This window comes from Heloderma suspectum, chromosome 10 (genome assembly GCF_057233095.1).
Source record: "Heloderma suspectum isolate Gila_16-S chromosome 10, 16-S_ref, whole genome shotgun sequence".
NCBI lineage: Eukaryota > Metazoa > Chordata > Lepidosauria > Squamata > Helodermatidae > Heloderma > Heloderma suspectum.
In genome coordinates this window covers 33,008,056-33,028,652 of record NC_139467.1, presented here as the reverse complement: position 1 = coordinate 33,028,652, position 20,597 = coordinate 33,008,056, and the positions used below count along the sequence as shown (strand labels likewise).

The following is a 20,597-nucleotide window of genomic DNA, read 5'->3' as shown; positions in this document are numbered from 1 at the left end:
TGTTCTGTTAGGTCTCTTGCACCTTGAGTGTTTCTTTTGAGCTGTTATTGGGGACTTGGTCGTTTCTGTTCTGCATAGTACATTTGCATCTATACATATAAATTAGACTAGGCAAATTTTATGCAAATTGGTGTCCTTTTTTGTCCGCTTTTTTGGTGATTCACAAACAGCCACCATTCCCTCCCTCTTGTTACCCGTATTCATTCTCACTCTGTTCAATGGGGCTTACTCCCAGGTAAATGTTCACAGAATCCCAGCTTTACAGCGCAATTGCAATATATTTACTTGGAAGTAATTACTACAGTGTTCAGTGGGGCCTGCTCAAAGTGTGCTTTGAATGGATTGCAGTCTTAGTCTGCTGGCATCCCATCCAACATATCACAGAGGAAAATGTGACTGTTCTTATGTACTTGTAACACCTCCGAGTTCATCGAGGTCTCTCTCTGCCTGAGCTTGTACCCTCCCACTGCTATACACAAGAGGAAAGCTCTTCTCCCCTTGCTGTTAATTTTCTCTGTCCTTCACCAGCTTCTGAACTGTGTATTACTAAAGTGTATTTAGTGTATTACTAAAGTGATGGACAGTTTACTTTGCAGTGTGGGGAAGAAGAACTCTTTCAAATGCTTAATATCTCATAATGGATCTCACTGTGCCTCTTATATAGATAGATAACACTTAAACTCAGCAGCCAGCAGCCATTTAGCACCTGCAGAAGTGGAAGGGAAGACCACACTGACATTACGAGACCACACATAGATGGACACTCATGTGCACTCGAATCAAGATATGGCCCCACACCCCACCCAAAGATTTAACTTGCCCTTCCCCAACCAAGTACCTTCCAGATGGGTTGTACTCCATTTCCATCATCCCCAGGCAGCATACCTTGAGCAGACTAGCTAGGGATGATGGGAGTTGTAGTCCAACACATCTGGAGGGTGCCCAATTGGGGAAGGCTGATTTAACGTTTGGAAACCTGTGGGCTGTTTTCCAAATCAAAATTGCCCCTCCCAGTTGTTTTCCTAGCTGTAGCAGGAAAAGTACCAGATAAAAGCAGCTTCAGACTTCAGTAGGTGATTTTAAAAAGTGGATAAAGGAGAGAAATGTTCTCCATCTCTCGTAATACTAGAAGAACTCAGCGACATCCAAAGAGATTCAGGATGGACAAAAGGCCACATGTCTTTGCACAATGTGTGGAGGACATTTATGGAATTTGCTGCCACAAGATGTGGGGATGCTTAGAAGGATTTCAAAGGGCATTAGACAAATTCATGGAAGAGGAGGAAGAGGAGGAGAGGTCTATCCATGGCTACCAGTCATGATGGCGATATGCTTCAGCATCAGAGGTAGCATATTCTAAATACCAGTTGCTGGAGATGCAAGGAAGAGGATGCTGTTACACTCATGTCCTGCTTGTGGGCTTCCCATAGGCATCTGGTCGGCCACTGTGAGCATAGAATGCTGGACTAGACAGGCCTTTGGTCTGATCCAGCAGGGCTCCTCTTATTAGTGATGATGGGCTATCTGGTCCCATCATGATTCCTAGTGTGTTGAGTTACAAACCCAACAGTATAAACTTGGATGGATGTTCTCCATTATTACAAGATTTCAAGGTATCTTCAAATTTTTGCAAATGCACATCCCCCAAGTGCATCTTGGGAACACAGCATACTTTTTATGGTGTTCTTTTCCACTCCATGTGTCACAACACACCCTTCTCTGATCGGCTGTTCTCTTAAACCGTGCCTACTGCTTGTATGGAAGGAAGGTTCCTTAAAGTTCCATGGTACCAACATCTTTGTGTCTGGGGTTCCTGGTGGAGGTGGAAGATATCTGTCTATTTGCTGCACTGCCCATTGTCCTGAGATGTCAGATTTTGAGAAAATGTGTATGCTTTTGGCTGATCAGAACAAATATGTTACTCAGCAAATTTTATTATTTGCAATGACTGCTTTTAAAACTAGATGGAATTGTGTAATCATATTGATTAGTGGTGATGATCTGATTTGATCCTTTGTTGCGGATTTGTGGTGGTGTATCACTACACCACTACACCAGCATGGTGTAGTGGTGGAAGTTTTGGACTGGGACCCGGAAGATCCGGGTTCTAGTCCCCACTCAGCCATGGAAGCTCACTGGGTGACTTTGGGCCAGTCACAGACTCTCAGCCCAACCTACCCCACAGGGTTGTTATTGTGAGGATAAAATGGAGAGGAGGAGGATAATGTAAGCTGCCTTGGGTTCCTTGCAAGAGGAAAAGAAATGGGATATAAATGCAATAAATAAGTAAATAAATTTGGGGGTTCTCTTTCTCTCCTGTTTTGTGATGACTTTTGATTTTAAGCAAATAAAGATTGATTGATTGATTGATTGAAAGAAAGAACTAAAGGGTTAAAGTAAAATAATTCCATGCGGATATGCATGGAAAGGGGACTTTTCATTTAATTCAGAAAATAAACGGCTACAACAACCTTACCCAACCTGGTGCCCTCCAGATATGTTGGATGACAATTTTCAAGCTGGGTGGGGATGATGGGAATTGTCCTCCAACACATCTCAAAGGCACCAAGTTGGGGAAGGATGGGTTACAGCAACAAATAACAGCATGCACAGATATGTGGAAGTTTGGTAGACCCAAGAGGCACAGGAAATATAAATTAACTTGTAACCAATCTTGGTTTGAATTCTGAAAATGTCAAAAGTCGTTGCATTAGTCAGGACTTGTTCTACATTCAGGAATTACTAACCTACTAGATTTGACTTTTGAATAGACTATTTTTGCAGTTTGGTAGCATCACTTTTTCTTAATTCCTTTTGACCAGGAAAAGGGCCCACAAGTAAAGGGCTACATACACTATTCCCGCCCTGCCTCATATGAAGCGCCCCCCAACATGGCTGCATTGACATCACAACAAAATCAGTCAAAAGACACTCCATGTGCTCCTGCGTCACTTCTAATTAGGCCTTGAGCATGAGGGATGTGGACTCGCTGGGCGTGCCACCAACAATAGCATATCGCTCAAACACCCTCTTGCAACTTGTCAGAATGAACCAGAGACATCCCTCTGAGTGAGGAGTCATGAATCTCAGCTGACAAATCTGATGCCTGTGGAGAGAGGGGATGGGAAAACGTCCAGCCAAAACAACAGCTGGGTGGATTGTGTATCCCCCCCCCCCACTGATACTGTACTTTTGGGTCACTCTCTGGTGACACCAGTGACCCCTCAAAGTCGAGGTATATGCAGGGGACATCCCAGCAAAGGTGCAGCCTTTTCGTTTCATTGACAAATCTTTCCCAACCTGGGAAGGCAAGCCAGTGAGGGACATTGTTGATGACAGTATCGAAGATGCGCTGGAACAGCGGTCAAGACAATGAAGAGAAACTACAGTAAGAGACCGAGGGTCATGCAAGCAAGTTGGACAGGCTACAGACATGGCTGGACAAGAAGGCAACTCAGGCCACCACCTGGCATTCCAGACTTGGAGCGGGGTGTTGGGCTTTGGATTGTCACCTGTCTAATGGATATCTTTTTGAAGAAGCTCTCAGTGGTATATTGCCCCTGCATTTGGAGGTTCTACCAGCCATGATAGCTACAGGGATCCTCTGACTCCGGATGTAGTCAGTGGAGGCTGGTGGCTCTGATTTTCGGTGGGGCTATAAATCCATTCTGGGTTTTAGTCAGTCCCAGCCAGAACTCGGAGCTATCCAAGGTGTTGAACCCATTTTGAGGATAGGGTTCAGCACTTTGGATAGCTCCTTTAGAGTTCTGGCTGGGACTGACTAAAACCCAGAATGGATTTACAGCCCCACCGAAAATCAGAGCCACCAGCCTCCACTGGATGTAGTATACTGGGTTATAGGAGGAAATATAAAAGATTTTCATTATGTATTTTGATGCTTCCCCCCCCCTTTTTTTTATTCTTTACCACTCAAGAATCTTGTTAGATATAGAGCCATATAGAAATCTTGTAAATAAATAACCAAACATCACAGGAGGGCTGTTGCCTCCATGTACAGCATCTGGCTGACCACTATTGGAAACATGATGCTGGGTCAGATGGTCCTTTTGCCTGAATAAACTTTGGCCTGAACCAGTGGAGGCTGGTGGCTCCAATGTCAGTGGGGTGGTGAATCCACTCCTGGTTCCAGTCATAACCAGTTGGAACTCTAAAGGAGCTATCCAAGGTGCCGAGCCTTGGATAGAGTTCTTTAGAGTTCTGACTGAAACCCAGGGCGGATTTACCGCCCCACTGACATTGGAGCCACCAGCCACCATTGGCCTGAACTCTTCTTATGCTCTTATCTGGGATTCCCTTTTAGTTTCAGCCCTTATTCACAGCCACAGCACAACCGTTTGCCTGCTCAGTTGGACTTACTCCCTAGTGAGGGCATTTAGGACTGCAGCCTCAGCTGTTATACTGTTTCAGACCACTGATGCACCTAACCCAATATTGTTGACACTGTCAGGCAGCTGTTCTCCAGGGTTCCAGACAAGAGTCTTTACCAGCCCTACCTGGACAAGTTGGAGATTGAACCGGAGACCTTCTGCATGCAAAGCAGGTGCTCTACCAATGAGCTACAGCCCTTCTCTTGGTGTACAATCCTTACTACATTTCACCCCTTCCCCACGTCATACGTTAAGCCTCGATTTTCCCATCTGCAAATATGGACTATTTTAAAATTTTGACTATGTTGGGATGATGGCAAAGAAGATTGAATTAGATGTGGCAGATGCAGGCGGTGGCTCCATTCTTTAAATTGTGACAGCAATGCAGGGAGAGCAAATGGATATACTCTTTGTGTTGACGAATCCCCATAGCATTTACAAGTCGGGATGGGTGAGAAATTAACTCCACTGAGTTTTTTTTAATGGATTTATCCAATTGGTACCTTCCAGAACAGAATGCTAAAACGGATGTAATACTCTGTCAGAAATCTGTATATTTCAGGGCTTAAGGGGTTCTATGAAAGAAGCAGGTTGCTGGACGACTCCCACGAGCAGACACTCTGTTCCAGTTTCCCGGCCTCCAGGTGAAAGGAGATGGCTGGCAAGGGGCACCCGGCGTCCTCTGCGCCTGCCATGCAAAGCTGGGAGTGGGGGGCATGGCAGTTCCCCCGGATGATGACTGGCAGTCCTGCATCAGCTGCACTGAGCCTTTCCCAGACTCTTCCGGATCCCAACTCTTCTTTGAAATCAGGGATGCTCTGCCTTGGATTCCTGCATGGAGCAAGGGGTTGGACTCAATGGTCTTGTAGGCCCCTTCCAACCCTACTATTCTCTGATTCTGTGAAAAAGGCATCCGACAACATGCACAAATTTTAAAAATGTGCAAAAACACTGTGTGCATTTCTAAAACGTGCACAAACACACTTTAATCAATGGGGGCATTAATGCGTCCATTGGAAAAATGCACACACAAATACATATAGATTTCTTTTCTGTAAGAAAACAACGATCAGCATTGAAGTGGCATGGAACAGACTTGGAGGTGGGCAAAGGAGGACATCTTCAGGAATGGCCTTGACCTATCTGCCCATCCCTGTTATAATCAGTATTGCTAAATCCTCCATTAAAAAAAAGAAGACATACAAGGATGAAATGTAGAGCAAGCCCCAGAGACACAGAGCTGTTTTCTTTCTCTTTCTAGAAGCAGCTCCTGCAGGCTTGGCCAGCTGTCTCCGGGGCAGAAGTGTTAATAAAAGAAACTCCGCCTAGTAACGGCCCCTAGCACTGGACAGCAGGTTCAGATAAAAGTAAAGCTGCTAATTTTGACCCAGCTGCTGCTCTGCTCCCTGCAAAACCCATCAGTGGAGAGACAGGGGTGGAGAGGAGGCCTTTAAGGGGTTAGAGAGGAGGTGGCCAAAAATAGAGCTCAGAGAAGACCAGCGTCTGCAGTCCTCTTGAGATGCAAGCATTGCACTCTCAGTGTGTGTGTGTGTACTTGCATATACATACATTTTCACAGGGCTACCCTTCTCATTGGACAGGCTGTTGAATTTCCAGAAGTGCTGGTGTTTGAAGCAGGCGTGGGTAGATCCACCAGATCCAGACCTACTGGTAGATCTCTGGCTGATTTGCAGTGGAGTATCAAGGGTTTCTGACTCCCAATTTTTTAATAATACCACCAACAAAATGGTTTCCACCACATACTGCTGAAATGACGAAAGCCTGGGGTAACCTGGAGTGGATTTTTGGGTGGAAAGACTGCGAGTTCCATTCAGGCCTAGTACCAAAACAAAAAACACCCCCCCCCCAAACCTTGGTCTTAGAATTCTTTCACTCTTCTAAGTCAGCTGTCCCCAACTTGGTGCCTTCCAGAGGTGTTGGACTACAGCTCCCATTGTCCCCAGCTAGCATGACCAATGGGTAATGGGAGTTGTAGTCTCATACATCTGGAGGATACCAGGTTCAGGGGGAGGCTGTTTTAGGTGTATGTCTTTTGCACCAGGCTCCCATTGGTGGGTCTTGGGTTTCTAGGAAAAACAACATAGATCCTGCAAGCCTGAAATCTACCCACCCCTGGTTTAAAGGCATCATGCAGTCATTAGTGTGGAGCATGAGGGCAGGCAGATTGTCTGAAGGTTTTGATTTTAATGTTGGTACCTGGGCAAAGCCAAAAGGAGGAGGAGGGACAGTGGAATTTGGCAGACTCAGATGGGAAAGGGGGCAGAGTTCTAGTGGCTAAAACTTTGTGGTCAAAGCTGGTGTTGACAGGTACAATGCGCTCACTTCACTCAAATAAATAAACCAACAAAAGTTAGTAGCCTGGGGTTTTGGTGTTGGCTTTTTGACAAGCTTGCTAAGAGGCTAGAAGTCTGAAAATGCAGGATGCTAGCCTATTAGCTGGCTAGTATAAAGAACAAAAAACAAAACCTGCCTTCTACCAAATGGGATGACAGAGGAGGAATGGAGACAGTGAATAGGCTCCCTTCCTCCACAGCCAGCACAGAAACTGAGAGCTTCTCTATGTGAGGCATTTATTATGCGCTCCTGATTCCTTACTCATGGTTGCAGCTTCTTTAGATGTCATCACAATACTCCAGTTTTGCTTCTGTTTTTTCAGACCACTTTCCCAGGGGGGGGGGGCGGGGTTGGAGTGGGAAAAATGGGGTATTATTTCTGCAAGTGAAAGAAAAGATATTTTCTTACTTGTGTATTTGTACTATTCTGCTATAGCACAGCACCACCTAGAGGTTATGTCGTGGAAAAGCAGGAAAGGAAAAGCTCTTTGTGTAGAGCTCGAATCTCAATTCTGCAACGAAACCGAAAGTAGATACAGTGATTAACAGCCTTGTGTAGACAAGCTCCAAGTTGACTGACAAAGGAGGGACAGAGAGATCCGTCCCTTGCCCGCCAGCTCACCTGTCTGCATGGGATTCCTTGTCACTTCTGGCGACCAGTCAAGTTATTAAACACCAGGCTGGACTCAGCCTGCCCTTGGAATGTAATTGGAATAAAGGAGCCATGCATGGAAGCAGCAGGGGTGAGTGAGAAGACGACGCACAGCTGCTGCCGCCACATGACGTCAACCTTTTCTACTGGTCTTTGATTGCCCTGCTTTAACTTATAGAAATTATGGTTAATAATGAAGATGATGATGCAAACAGCTGCTCATGTGCCCAATGGCTACTAGTTCTGATGGCTATATGCTACCTCCAGTATTGGAGAACTGTGCTTATATACACCAGTTGCTGGGGTACGTGGGCGGGAGGGTGCTGTTGCGCTCATGTCCTGCTTGTGGGCTTCCCACTGGGGCATCTGGTTGGCCACTGTGTGAACAGAATGCTGGACTAGATGGACCCTTGGTCTGATCCAGCAGGGCTCTTCTTATGTTCTTATTTTGTTCTTCCTTCTTAGGCTTTTTCTTCTTCTTTTTTTAATCTTTAAACGGGACTCAGACTGGATATCCCTTCAAATAGGCATCATCTTCAAATAGAGGACTATCCTGTGAGAGCTCTTCAGACAGTGGGCCATCCACTGTAAAGTAGGACATATGGCCGCCCTACAAGTTAGTACCGTAAGGGAACGATCCTATGCATATTTAGACAGAAAAAAGTCCTACAACTCCCAGCATGCCCCAGCCAGTGTGTGCATATACTGCTGCTATACCGCACAATTCAAGATATATTTACTTGGAGGTAATTCCAAGTGTTCAGGGAGGCTAGCTCCCAGGTAAGCCTGCTTTGAATGGATTGCAACCTGAGGGTGCAATTCTATGCATGTTTAGACAGAAAAAAAAGTCCTACAACTCCCAGCATATCCTAGCCGGCCATGCTGGGTGGGGAATGTTGGGAGATGTAGGATTTTTTTCTGTCTAAACCTGCATAGGATTGTACCTTAAACCTTATTCCCCCACAGGTAGAGGACGGGGAGGAAGGGACGCAGGAATGACCAGTGGATCATAGGATAATCCCACAGCCTATATCTCCCACACCAAATGCACCTTCACCTTGCCTTCATTTTGCCAGAGCTGGGGGAAGAAGCCCTGCAAAATGACCTAGCCACAGCTTAATGCTTTCCCCTCAGCCGCTGGATAGACAGCCCTTGCTTATATCCTACATCCTCATATTGTGCATGGGGCGGAGGGATGGACTGCAGCTCAGCGGGTAGAGCACATGCTTCGTATTCACAAGGTCCCCAGTTCAATCCCTGGCTTCTCCACTTTAGAAAAGAATCAGGTAGCAGGTGATGTAAGATAGATAGATAGATAGATAGATAGATAGATAGATAGATAGATAGATAGATAGATAGACAGACAGACAGACAGACAGACAGACACCTCTCCTGCTTCTGATCTGCAGATAATTCTGGGCTAAATAGTCAAAATAGTCTGACCTGGTCTACGGCAGTTTCCTACATCACTATACCTCTGCTGTGCTTTGACTCCATTCTGCCAGCCCTAGAGGAATGGAAGAATTTGCACTCCCAACCACTGGAAATTTCAGGTATTGCTCAGTAGCACGTGAGGACAAAATGACCACCATGCTCTGGAGCACCGTCACTGCTGGCGGGGGATGTCCCAGATGTGGCCTAGCTCAGCTATTCAGCCAGGGCTTACACCATAGCATTCTGAACGGAATGATTAATCTGGTGAAAATCATCACCTCTGCTTGGGGTTAAAGATTGGCCAAGGTGAATATTTTCTGAGTCAATGATTTGCATGGAAATCAAAAGTGTCCCATCTTTCAAGTAGTTCATAAACCGCACGCACGCACAAATATAAATATAAACAGAGAGTGACACACACACACATACCCCTAGCTCAGAAGACACTGCTTTCTCAGGAAGAGGGTTAATATGGGGGGTGGGAGGTGTGGAACATCTCCCCCAAGTCTTGAGGACAGTAACGAGCTCAGCTCAGGCCAAAAAATAGCTAGCTCACATGATCAGGGTTTCACATTCAGTTGCATCTGGGAACCCAAGTGATAAACAGGTTATTATTCCAGATCCACACAGAGACCTGTAAATATTGGTGGGACAAGGAAGCAAGGGCAGCGGCGGGGGGGGGGGGGAGCATAATTTTAGTGCTATGACTCAGAAGGGTCTGATGCCAGAAGGCCGCGTGTTGATCGGCTTGGCAGTCTCATGGGAGGCATTCCAGCCTCATGTAAGAAAGCAACGAGATAGCCAGGCCAGGAGGAGGACAGCTGGCCCTGTAAACCCTTCTTTGCCCACCCATGCCTAACAGCCCTTCCAACCCCTTTGCTGCTGTTCTCTCTGCCCCTTTCTGGGATTCCCCAGTGAGCCTCCCCAAGTCAAGAAAAGATGATTTTGCAGGGAAGGATATGAAGAGGTGCCTTATCCTCAGTCAGGCCCTCGATCTATCTAGGCCAGGAGTACAGGAGTTCAGGCATGGGGGTCCAATCTAGCCCTCCAAGGATCCCAATCCAGTTCTGCAGAAGGCCACGCCCCCTGCCCCTGCCCCCGTCTCTCCCAACTATCCATCATTTAGGGGGTTCCTGGCTTTTGTGCAATCCCCCCCCCATTGTTAGGGCGTAATCCTATGCATGTTTAGTCAGAAAAAAGTCCTACACCTCCCAGCATGCCCCAGCATTGTTTTCCTTAATTTTTCCTTTTTTTAAAACCTTGAATAAAGTTTTTATCCTTCTTTTTCACCTTGACTATAAGCCTTAACAGGCTGTTTATTGCAACTGCTATCTGCCAAGTTATCAAACCGCTTCCCAATATTCCCACAGGGCTGACCCGTGCCAGTTCCTGGTTTTCATTGCAATAAAAAAGCATTGCCTACACCACCAGCTTTCAGAGAGAAACCATTCCAAGGCCACCATCCTGTGCACGCTTACTCAAGAGCAAGTTACACCCAAGTAAACGTGCATCGGATTGGGGTGGGTGTAAGCGGTTCCCTGGAGAGACCAAGAATAGAAAACTCATGGGTGCACGGATCACATTGCGCACGCTGTTATTTCTACGGCCAGAAAGGGTTTGTTTGTTTGTTTGTTTGTTTGAACCTTCCAGGAAGGAGGCTGCAGTAACGCAGTAACTCAGTAGCTCGGTCCCTGTGCGCCTTGGTTCTTGTGACCTTTGGGTGGGGGGCATGGATGTCCCTGGCAGGGTGGATACATTTCCTCAGACCACAACACTGAGTAAGGCAGAAACCCCCTGGCCTGGCCCCATCAGTTGATAGCAGTCTTTAAAAAAATAAATTAAAAAAAATCAGAAGAGTTAAGCAACACTAACATCTGTTGTGGTCTGGGAGAGTCTCAGCTGTTGTTTGGAGAGGTGTTGATCGGGTGCTTTCGTATCTGCCCAGTGAATGAGTCGGGACCTGCACTTTAAGACCTCCCCTCCCTCCTCCTCCTCCTCTTCCCTACCCTGCACTCTCCTTCCCTGGTTAAAGTTGTTGCGACACCCCATCCCCTGGCCCGCTTTGGCTGAGGTCAAGGTTTCCGTTGGCGATGTTTATGTCTCTGGACCTGGAATGATTTGCAAGCCAGTTCTTTTCATCATCTGTATGTGTTTACTTAGCACAGTTACCGTGCGCGGTGCTTTATAATATTCTCATTTTGCAGAAGAAAATTGTGAGCGGGGCGGGGGGGGAAGGGTGTGAATAAAAGGGGTGGGGGAGATGTTTCTCAAAGGGTGGAAATATGTGGGGTGGAAATGGTGCATATGATGGGTCTTCAGAGTTGGCTCCGTGTACATGAGTATGTGTACATGTTTGAATCTAATTGTGCTGTCAGTCGATTAAGGGTGCAATCCTATGCATGTTTAGAGAGAGAAAAGCCCTACAACTCCCAGCATGCCCCAGCCTGCCACCACGGCTGGCTGGGGCATGCTGGGAATTGTAGGACTTTTTTCTCTCTTAACATGCATAGGATTGCACCTAAAGAGAACTTTTTCAGTGCAATGGCATGCATGTTTCCTCTGGAGTAAGTTGCACTGGCTTCAATGGGACTTCCCCCATAGCACAAAGTGCATAGCAGCCAACCTGGTGCTCTCCAGATATTTTGGGACTACAGCTCCCACTGCCCCAGAACATTGGCCATGCTGGCTGGGGATGATGGGGATTGTAGTCCAAAACTTCTGGAAGGCACCAGGTTGGGGAAGGTTGGTGCATAGGACTGCAGCCTTACAGAGCAATCCTATGCATGCTTGCTCTAGAGTAAGCCCCACTCCATCCAGTGGGGCTTATTCCCTGTTAAATGTGTTTTAAGATTGTAGCCACAGTGGATTAAGGAAATGAATTCTGAATTTAGGTTCTCCAGACCACAAATAGAATACAGTTTTGGTACAGATGTAGATCTGGAGTATGGAACCTCTTTCATCCTGTGGGCTGAATTCAGTTTCACAGAAGTTCTCACATTCCAGGGGGGAGGGGGATGGTGAAGGCAAAACATCTGGGGCCAAAAATACGCACGCACACACCCAGCATATTTTAGTTTAAAGCTTTTGACTGCCAGTAATGAACCCTTAGGAGAGGCATTTCAACCTTTTAGAATGGGTTAAAAATGGCACAAAAGCCAGGAAACTACCAAATGATTGGTGGTTGGGGGAAAGGGGGCGGGTTCAGAGGAAGGGGTGTGGTTATCTGGAGAATCCCAGCCGGCCAGTTTCTGTCACTGGGACTGAGGTTCTTCACCCTTGCTGTAGATGTAGTGATGGCCACCAACTTGGATGGCTTTCAAAGGGGATCATACAAATTCCTGGAGGAGAAGGCTATCAATGGCTACTAGTCCTGATGGCTATATGCTACCTCCAGTATCAGAGGCAGTATGCCTATGTATACCACCTCCTGGGGTACATAGGTGGGAGGGTGCTGTTGTACTCATGTCCTACTTGTGGGTTTCCCATGGGCAGCTGGTTGGCCACTGTGTGAAAAGAACACTGGACTAGATGGACCCTTGGTCTGATCCAGCAAGGTTCTTCTGGGTCCTGATATCAAAATATCAGTAAAACTAAAACAGCATATGTTCAGACAAATAATACAATGCAACATTGAATTTCAGAACACTGATACATTAATAGAAAATATATACTCAGTTAAAATGTAATAAATGCAGACTCAGAACGACTCGTCCCCCCTAGAATATCTGATAACTTGTTTGAATGGCTACAGCAAGAAATGTGGCTATAGTCTCAGTAACCTTGGAGAATGTATACCATTGAGATAGAAACATAAAAGTCATCTGACTTTCCTAAATATAGGGAAAGCGCTGGGGAGATAAAATGAACTTTTGTACCCGTATAGAAATCACAATATAAAAGGACATCGGTTCATGTTCCCACCGTACCGCTTTCACGATGGCAAACTGCCAAGATAGGCTTGTAGATTAGCTTTCCAGGACCGCTGATGGCAAAGTGCTTTAGCCAAAACATGCAGGAAGCCCTCTTCTGTTTAAAAATATTTAGGGCACAATCCTATACATGTTTCGACAGAAAAAAGCCCTACAACCCCCAGCATCCCCCAGCCAGCTGGCTGTGGGATGCTGGGAGTTGTAGGACTTTTTTCTGTCGAAACATGCATAGGACTGTGCCCTTAATGTTGTCAAATACCTCACTGATAACCAGTGCTAGGCTGTAAACAGGGATGAAATAATCTGTCCATTTCGCTTTCTCCCACATTCAATACTTTTTCAATCTCAAGTTCTTTCCTTCATTTATGAAGAAATTTGTGGATTTTGAAGAGTTCTTATCAAAAAAAGAAACTGAATGAAATTCTTACCCATTTGTACTGGCTAAATTCAAAAGGTACGGCTGTTCCCAGCATGGAGAGGACCATTTCGGACCTGCCTATCATTCAGCTGTTAAAGATGAGGAGCCCGTCAGAAAAAAAAGGTGGCAACCCTATTAGCAACAAAACATGGTTGAATAAATGGGGATTTGAACACAGACTGTTAAGAGCTGAACACTCAAAGCCCTCTGCCTGGATGGTGCATCGGTCAGGTTCGCTTCCCCTCAAATTCAAAAGTTTAAAATCTCAAGTTCTTTCAATTCCCCTCACAAAGAAATTTCCAAATTTTGGTAAGTTCTTATTTTAAAATGAACTGAACAAAATTCTCACCCATCTGGAGTTTTAAGGCAAGATATAATGGTGAGCAAACACTATTCACCAAAGCAAGTTAATTTTGCGGATTTGCATCTAAAAGTCTCGGTTTGATACGAAGTGCAGTTGGCTCCCTGCCCCCTACACCTAAGTGGGAAAAGCTGATGTAATGAATAACCAATTGAACTGACTCTATTATTAATGAACTTCATCCAGGAGCCAGCATAATTATTGACTGAGAGAAGACCAGAGAGAAATAGCCAAGATCAACTGAAAGTGAATATAGACACAGCCTTTTGATTGCATGGGACCATACAATTATTTCCAAGGAAAAAAATCCTGTTTCAGTTACTTTTAATCCACTTGTTGGTTGAATCTGCATACATTTGCAGACAATGGAGTTGAAGTGGGTGCAGGAAGCATTCTTTCCTTTGTTTTAATCGAGGTGAGCAACCTGCAGCCATGAGGAGACATGCAGGTCTGGGCTTAACTTTCAAAGGGTCACTGCAAGTGATCAGTTCAGACCTGTGGCAAGAACAATCTGTCCCTCCTCTGGCAGCTTGCTGGGCAGAGAGGAAGAGGGAGAGAGAAAGGGTGGCAGAAAAACAAAGAGAGAGACTGACAGAGAAAGAGAAGAACACAGAGTGAGAGAAAGGTAGCAGAAAAAGAGAGGGAGAGAGAAAGAGAAAGGGAGAGAGAAGGGGTGTCAGGAAAAGAGAGTGAGGGAGAGAGAGAGAGAAGGGGTGGCAGAGAGAGAGAGAAAAGGGAGTGGCAGGGGAGAGAGAAAGGGTGGCAGGAAAAGAGAGAGAAAAGGGGTGACAGGAAGACAGAGAAAAGGACAATGGGGGGAGAGAGAGAAGTGGTGGCAGAAAGAGAGAGAAAAAAAGCTAATGACGGGGGAGAAAGAAGGGGCGGCAGAGAGAGAGAATAGAAGTGGCAGAAAGAAAGAAAGAAAGAAAGAAAGAAAGAAAGAAAGAAAGAAAGAAAGAAAGGCAGGCAGGCAGGCAGGCAGGCAGGCAGGCAGGCAGGCAGGCAGGCAGGCAGACGGAGGAGAAAGAAGGAATGGCAGAAAGAGAGACAGAGATAGAAGAGATGGCAGAAAGAGAGAGAAAATGGGGTGGGGGAAGAAAGCATGGCAGAAAAGGTGACACACACAGAGAAAAGCAGTGGCAGAAAGAGAAAGGGAGAGAGAAGTGATGGTAGAGAGAGGGAAGGGGTGGAAGAGGTGTGTGTGTGTGTGTGTGTGTGTGACTTTCATGCCCACTATGGTAGTCTTTTGATGAATGGGCTGCCATTTTGTGGGAGCACCCATGACACTCTCTCAAATTTCCAAAGGGGCTTCTGACCCAAAAGGGTTGGGGACCCCTGTTTAACTATTAGTTCTCACAGCAACATATCACCTGTATTTACTGATGAACAGACTCACCTCGGTCTGGTTTCTCTGGGTGCTCGCCAAGCCGCCAGTGCCACCCGCCCTTTCTCTCTGCATGAGCCGCTGGAATGCCCGACAAGTGCTGCGGGGCCACCTGTCCCCTTAGCAAGCCCCCATTTTGTGTAAAAATGGTGGCTTGGGGTTTTCCAGATATGTAATGTTATGTAAGTGACGGCCATAAAGGGGCCATTTACAGAACATTACAAAACCTTCCAAAAAAGAAAATGCACAAAAAGCTCCTGGAATTCGGGGAATAATCAGATGCAAAGCGAGTTGTACACTCCGCGGAACTCTGTCAAGCCTAAAAAAGAAATAGATTTCCCAACAACAGACTTCCCTAGTTCAAGGTCAAATGGACATTGCAGGTTTTTGAATTTCACCTGCAAGCCTATATACAATTACCTGGGGGCAAGTCCCATTGAACTTAATGGGACTTACTTCTGGGTAAACATGTCCAGAGCAGACATTATAGGCTTGCACCGTAAATGTACGATTTTACTTCTAGGAACATAGGTGGTGTAGTGGTGAGAGTGTTGGACTGGGAGCCGGGAGATCCGGGTTCTAGTCCCCACTCGGCCATGGAAGCTCACTGGGTGACCTTGGGCCAGTCACAGACTCTCAGCCCAACCTACCTCACAGGGTTGTTGTTGTGAGGATAAAATGGAAAGGAGGAGGAGGATAATGTAAGCCACCTTGGGTTCCTTGCAACAGGAAAAATGGTGGGATATAAATGCAATAAATAAATAAACAAACAAACAAACAAACATCATTCCACCTAGCTCAGTTAAGGTGCAATCCTATGCATATTTAGACAGAAAAAAGCCCTATAACTCCCAGCTGGACTTCTGTCTAAACATGCATAGGATTGCACCTTTTGTGTCTACAGTCTACTCTGATTGGAAGTGGCTCTTCCAGCCTCCCCAGAAATCTCGGGGATGAAACCTAGTACCTTTGGCATGCAAAGTTTGCGCTATGCCAATGAGCTTCAGACTTTACTGGCTTCTTGGTGAGGAGAGAACAATGTATAAGGGAGCAGCCCTATGGCTGCTAGTCAGCGGCTAGATGGCCATAGGATAGGTGGGTTTCCGGGAACCGACCTCGGAGCCTGCACTCCAAGGTTGGTTCCCGGTGAACCAACCTTCCCCCCTTCCCATGCTGCCTCTGATTTCGGTGGGGCTGTGAATCCATTCTGGGTTGCAGTCAGAACCAGCCAGAACTCTAAAGGAGCTATCCAAGGTGCTGAACCTATTTCAGGGATAGGTTCAGTAGAATGGATTTACATGCACGCGCACACACACCCCATCAGAGTCACCAGCCTCCACCAGCTGTACCTGTTGAATTTGGCTGGTGCAGATGGGCGAGGATTTCGTTTTTGATCAGATTTTCCCCATATTCGCAAAGTTCTTCGTATTCAGAAGAGAAAGAACTTGACATTTAAAAAAAAAAACCTAGGTGTAACATAAATTAAGAACATAGGAAGTGTGTTGCTGGATCAGGCCAAGGGTCCATCTAATCTACCATTCTGGTCTTATAATGACCAACCAAATGCCTACGGGAAGCCCGCAAGCAGGGCAGGAGTGCAACAGCTCCCTCCTGCTAGTGTTCCCAAGCAACTGGCACACAGAGGCCTCCTGCCTCTGATATTGGAGGCAGCATACAGCATCAGGACCAGTAGCCACAGATAGCCTTCTCCTCCATGAATGCACCTCATCCCCCTTTAGAGCCGTCCAGATTGGTGGCTGTCACTACTTCCTGTGGCAGCGGATTCCATCATTTGATTCTGCACCGTGTGAAGACGTCCTTCCTTTGATTTGGCTTGGATCTCCCACCAATCAGCTTCATGGGATAGGGATGTACGAAACACCTGGTTTCGTCCAGGGACATCTGCGGGGGGGGGAGGCACTCTGTCCCTCCCCCCAAAATCCTACCCCGGCCGGCTCTGCTCCACGGCAACTCTGTGGAGCTGCCAGCCAGGTGCAACTGCACAGCCGGTCTGCGGATGCAAATGGCGGCCGGCGTAGCGGCCGCCATTTGCATCCCTTCACTGAGCCGTGATAGGCTACATATTTACGTAGCCTATCACGGCAAAACGGGGACGCATCCATTTGCGTCCCTTCACTGAGCCGTGATAGGCTATGTAAATATTTACGTAGCCTATCACGGCTCAGCGAAGGGACGCAGATGCCGTAGCGGCCGCCATTTGCATCCCTGCTTTTGCCATGATAGGCTACGTAAATATTTACATAGCCTATCACGGCAAAAGCAGGGACACAAATGGCGGCTGCGACGCCATTTGCATCCCTGCTCTGAGCCGTGATAGACTACGTAGATACTTACGTAGCCTATCACGGCTTGCCAGGGACGCAAATGGCAGCCGGTGTAGCAGCCACCATTTGCAGCCGCAGCCTGGCAGCGGCTGGAGCTGCCGCCGCTGCAGGACCCCCCGCCGCCACCGGAGCCACAGCCAGGTAGGCTCCATTTCGCAGGGCTTTCACGGGGTGGTGGGGAGGGTTGTTCCGTTCCGCTATGGATTCCGGAGGGCCGAATTCACTGGAATCCATGGCGAAATTCTCTATCATGGGATGACCCCATTGGGTTCTAGTACGATGTGGAAGGGAGGGGAAGTTCTCCCTATCCACTACAGCATGTGTGGGCACCTTATGTCCCTCCAGATGTTTTATTGGGAATGATGGGGCTTACAGTCCAACACAACTGGAGGGAACAAAGCTGGGGAAGGCGGAGCTGGTGCATGTGACTCCTGCCATGCACACTAAAAATGGGGCTGCAGTGACCCGCCATCATTCTCAGGGAGATCGGACAGAAGAAAAAACAAACATGGCACTCATGTTCATGTGCACTCATGTTCCCAGGGCCAGCATCATGGGCAGGCATGGCTGGGCACCTGTCAAGGGTCTACCCCCCAGCAGGGGCCCACTGACAAGAGCCGCCTGGGCTTCACCTACCTCTCACTCTGGCCTAGACAATGATGGTGGGGAGGAGAAGCAGCAGCAGATGCCACGGCCTACTTGGTCATTAGCTGTCTTCCTGTCAAGGAAGCAAGTGGTAGCGATGATGTGAAAGAGGGCAAGGAGCAAGAGCAGCTGGTGACAAGGCAGACTAGCTGACGGAGGAGGACCATTGCAGATCTCTTCCCGAGGGCCCTTCGAAAACCTTGAGCTGGCATTGGCTGGTTGATTGGCTGGGTGGAACACTGACCAGGAACACCCCATGCTGCAACGCTTTGTTGCAGTCCCACTTGTGTAGACCGAATAACAGCTCTGCAACATGATCCCTGTAACAGGCACCCCACCACAGTCTGGCAGCAGCATTTCTGGACAATATTGCAGATGGAGGAGGGGCTGCCGTGGAGGGAGAACGCTTTGCCTAAGGCTGCTGAGTGAGTTCATCATGACAAAAGGAGATTCCAACCAGGGACATCCAGACGTCTCACCCAGTCTCTCTTATTTGGGTATTATGGCTGCCTCGGAAGGAGGAACGCATGCATTTACAGAGAGGGGGCTTGGTTAAAGTTTCCTCCTGTTTACTAAGAAAGCTACTGCCTTCTAGAAACCGATCTTGCAGTGGGATGGAATTGCTGCTTCTCTAACCAGCAGCTGTTGTCTGTCACTCCTCACTCATTGAGGGCCTGGGGGAGAGAACACTTAAAACCCAATGGTTAGAATTTACCCCTCCCCTGCAGACACCCAAAGTTGTCCATGCATGACCTCCTGTTCCTGTTTGGCTCGAGGGTTCATCATTACCAGCTTTACTCATTTTTGGTCCATCTGCCAACCCTCCCACTTGGAAGAGATTTTGAGTGATTTTAGGGCTATCCCTCTTCCTATAACACCCGCCCCCCACACACCACTTTGAAATCCAGCTTTGCTTTTGTTCTGGGTCATTACACTTTCTTGGAGGCTTGTGAAAGAAACGTGATGGGCCCATTTGGGTGAAGTCCAGGAGCTGATACCTTGTATCAAAACAGATCTCTTCCAATGGGGCTCTCAACTCTGGTGCAGCCTTCCCCAACCTGGTACCCTCCAGATGTGTTGGCCTCAACTCCCATCATTCCCAGCCAACATATACAGTGCAATCCTATATAGGCCTAATCAGCAGTAAGTCCCATTGAGTTCTATGGGGCCCTACTCTCAGGTAAGTGGGTATAGGATTGCAGCCTTATAGTGCACTCCTATGCATGTCTGCTCAGACATCAGTCCCATTGAATTAAATGGGTCTTACTCCCAGGTGTGTAGGTTTTCAGCATTAGTGTACTTTGTGGTACAAGCTCAGCTTCCATTGCACAGTGTTGGCAAATGAGCAGAGCTGTGTTGCAAAGTGCATTGGTGACGCTGTTCAAATTATGAAATAAGCACATGATGGTATGTGAGATGAAGGAAAACAGAGCAGGAAGCAGTTGTCATTCAAACGTGGTGGGCAGCTGGATCAACAGTACTTAAACAGGGAGGGCATGACCCCATATGGTCTAGGCGCCATACATAATGCACTCCTGAACCCATTGTCCTGACACTATTTCTCCCTCAATATTCCATTGTTTCCCAAACTACTTTCATGATGACTATTTCAGTATTTGCAGTTTCCATGCAATACGAAGTCATGTGTGTTCCAATCTAGTGGCATTATACTTGTTACTGGTGGGAGTAGCTTTAAAGCTGTAGAACCTGTTTTGCAAGATTTCCCCACCACCACCTTCTTCCCCTTTCCCATGTCTCTCTCCTCCTTTGCTTCCCAGATCATTCTTTACACCAATTTTGATGGGATTTATGGCAGGAAATATATCATTTTGTGTCTGTGTGGCTGTTTTTCACTGTGCACCTACAGAGCTGCGCAGCTGTAAATAACCACACCATTTATTTTTAAACCTGCGTTCCTGCACATCTGTGAAGGTGCTCATGCAGTTAGCAGACTCAACAAAAAAAATAAACTGAAATGGCAGCATGCCCTCCAATTTCTCTCACAGTTGCAGCGCTATACTGTGTCTTGTACCATGTGCTGTAAATGCAAACAATAACACACACATGACCTTTCAAACTCCTCCAACTTCTCCTGCAATTATGGCTCTATACATTAGTGTGTGTCACTTGATGGTATCATAAATATGGTGAATACTGTGCTGTATATTCATTAACATGTGCTCCAGAGCAGCAATTAAAAAATAATAATAATAACAGCACAGAAGTGTCTCACAAACAAAAGGCGCTCCAGTGTAGACCTTACCCGGTCAGCTGCACATTATACCACATCTGCCTGTATCTGCTATTTGGGTCAATGCAGGCAGTTGGATGTCTGTCTTTTCTATGGCAAAGAGCCTGTCCCTTTAAAGCTGCACAACAGGCAGAAATCAACAAGCATGGCTATATCTGCATGTAACCTGTTGATATCCACCTGTTTTGCAAGCGGTTAATGGCACAGAGCACCAGAGCTTAAATCTATGAAAAGAGGGTGTGCATGGATGTCATGTGACTTGTAGGGATTTGGGTGTGCTGAATAAAAGGCATCAGAACCACCTCCCCTCCACAATAATGATGCAGAAAATGATGCTCAAAGGGGAACACCTTTTATTTATTTACTAACAAGGCAGCCCTTTTTGGATCCTGTTCTCAGTGCTCCAGCCTTAGGAGTGTGTAAGAATCCCCCTGCC

The 20,597-nt window shown here is 46.8% G+C and overlaps 1 protein-coding gene across 7 annotated transcripts in view; it reads right to left on the bottom strand.

Moving 5' to 3' along the window:
- The window catches only part of TRIM63 (tripartite motif containing 63), a 48,327-nt gene that overhangs the window by 22,485 nt on the left and 5,245 nt on the right, over positions 1–20,597 (bottom strand). The window contains exons 3-4 of one of the 7 annotated variants that reach the window (XM_084815811.1): positions 17,902–17,983; positions 13,186–13,264 (exon numbers count right to left, since the gene is read on the bottom strand). The exons of 5 other annotated variants lie outside the window; for them this stretch is intronic. The gene's annotated coding sequence lies outside the window, so the exon portion shown is untranslated. The remainder of the gene's footprint in view (positions 1–13,185; positions 13,265–17,901; positions 17,984–20,597) is intronic. One more of the 7 variants, XM_084815814.1, reaches the window with a different exon arrangement.